Below are 2,460 nucleotides of genomic sequence, written 5' to 3'. Positions count from 1 at the left end.
TGCCTGTTGTATAAAATTTGAAATGGGGTAAAATGTGATGAAGAATGTTTGGCTGTTCGACACGCAAACAAAGAATCTTACCAGTATCCCAAGTTTGAAAGTGTTTCGTTAGAAAACAAATGGTGTCCGCCAAGTCAGAAAGATCCCAAACAGATCTGCTTGTAAGCATTCAACCCAGTTGCCACGGTCCTCAAGGGATTTGATAAAGTATCTTTTATAGTGCGGTTCTGTCGCTCCACGAGGCCATTTGTTTGAGGGTGATAAGCACTTGTTATGTGCTACTGTGTTCCTGTCAGTTTATATAGTTCAGCAGACACTCTATTTACGAATTCACTTCTTTGGTTATTTATTTGAATTTTTATGCAGCCATGCTGACATTCAAAGGTCAAGATTCAGGCCATTTGGAAAAGTAATCCATTGCAACAACAATGCAATAGCCATCATCTGTTTTTGGCAAATTAGTGATATCGACACCAATTTGGGTCATCACTTCATTTGGCACAGGAACCGGATGAAGTTCTCGAACATTAATTTTGTAAACAGGGTTCACTTTTTGACACATTTTCCCAGAATTTCTTATCTCTCTGCTCTGTGACGATAGTAGAGTTGACCACTCCGTGCAACCTAATGCTTTGAGAGCCTACGTAGGTTTACCTTTTCGTTTTTGGACATATGAGGTCCATATTTGTTGTTAACAACATAATCAAATATCAAATCAATGTTGTCAGCTTTGTCTTGTGTACTAAAAGTAGCAATTCTGGATATGCTTCTTTCAAGTTTCTTCAGCTTCAAGGGAAAACTCCAACTAAATGAAAGCTCTGACTTTCTCTTTCATTTACATTACTTTCTCTTTCATTTACAAATGTACATTAAGCATACATACACATAATAAACATCAACATATACATTTAATGGGTTCACCCATTATCTGCCTATTTGTTATCACGGCGACGAAAGATTTTAGGTGCTGGTAATCTGAAAGCGATTTCAAGTTAACGGGAGTGGTGTAATCTGAATGGGAGGTAATCTGAAATCGCTATACCGGTTTCCCGGTATCCGTGGCGTATATACTCCTGGACGGGATGCCGGTCCGTTGTAGAATTACTCATTTTTGCCAGCTGAATGGACTGGAGCAACATGAAATGAAGTACATCTTCTATAATTTCTGATCTTGTACCTGTGTAAAAATTTATAGAGGCGGCAAGTCGGCAGAATCGGACAAAATGCCTTGCGGTATTTATTCCTCCTCTTTATGTTTTGAGTTCAAATTCCATTGTCGTCGACTTTGCCTGCCATCATCTTGAGTCATCCCACCAACATTTTCCTCTACCCCTCGAAAGCAGAGAATCAATGTGCTTACAATGTTATAATTACATATCACAGCTTTCTAACATTTGAAAATATTTATTTCAATCCTTTCGGTTTACGCTTTGTGGTGCAAAACATATTTACTATAACTGCTATTGTGACTATTGCAATGATTTCCTGCACAAGTACGCTAATTCAAACTTGGTTGTTAAATCAACCTCAGTGTTTGATTTAGCTGATACTTTATTTCATCAACACCTGAAGGGTAGAACGCAACGTTGATCACGATTGGATTTGAACTCATAACGTGAAGTTGCTGCTATAAATACAGCATGGCAGGTCTCTACCTCGCTTTTGGAGGAGGGGTAAAGTCGATTACATCGACAGCAATGCTCAACTGGTACTTATTTCATCGACCCCGAAAGGCAAAGTCGACCTCGGTAGAATTTGAATTCAGAACGTAAAGACAGACGAAATGCCGCTAAGCAATTTTGTCCAATGTGCTTAAGATTCTGCCTACTCGCCGCCCTAGAACCATAGCTCAATTACATTTTCATAAAAATCATGACCAGCTCCGGTATGTAGCAATTAAGAACAGCAGACGTTAAAGAAAAGTTATGTAAATTCCCGCCAAATTGTATTTCGAAAGTTCTAGACTCGAGGTTTTAAAAAGTTGTATTGAACCTTGAAACAAAGCTATCATATGATAGCCCTAATTTCTTTTATTGAGCACATGGCTCTCAAAAAGAGGGGACAAACCATATGATAGCCCTGTCGTCCTGTTTCACTAGATGTGCTTTCATTTTGTACAATTTTCGGGAAAGGTAATTAACCTGGTGTTATAATGCCGACTTACATATCTATCCAGTGGAGGCGCAATGACCCAGTGATTAGGGCAGCGGACTCGTGGTCTTAGGATCGCAGTTTCGATTCCCAGACCGGGCATTGTGAGTGTTTATTGAGTGAAAGCACCTAAAGCTCCAGAAAGCTCCGGCAGGGGGGAGGTGAACCCTGCTGTACTCTTTCACCACAACTTTCTCTCACTCTTTCTTCCTGTTTCTGTTGTACCTGTATTTCAAAGGGTCAGCCTTGTCACACTCTGTGTCACGCTGAATCTCCTCGAGAACTACGTTAAGGGTACACGTGTCTGTG

General features: G+C 40.0%; 1 protein-coding gene across 3 annotated transcripts in view; it reads left to right on the top strand.

Moving 5' to 3' along the window:
• Positions 1–565: 565 nt before the first annotated feature.
• LOC106874431 (serine incorporator 5) overlaps positions 566–2,460 on the top strand; it is a 72,607-nt gene continuing 70,712 nt past the window's right edge. For 2 of the 3 annotated variants that reach the window (XM_052970110.1, XM_014922162.2), the window contains exon 1: positions 566–644. The gene's annotated coding sequence lies outside the window, so the exon portion shown is untranslated. Of the gene's footprint in view, positions 645–1,014; positions 1,148–2,460 lie in introns of those variants that run through there. The other variant, XM_052970109.1, reaches the window with a different exon arrangement.

This window comes from Octopus bimaculoides, chromosome 8, assembly GCF_001194135.2.
Source record: "Octopus bimaculoides isolate UCB-OBI-ISO-001 chromosome 8, ASM119413v2, whole genome shotgun sequence".
Classification (NCBI taxonomy): Eukaryota; Metazoa; Mollusca; class Cephalopoda; order Octopoda; family Octopodidae; genus Octopus; species Octopus bimaculoides.
The sequence above is the reverse complement of the archived record's forward strand: the minus strand, read 5'-3'. Positions and strand labels throughout refer to the sequence as shown.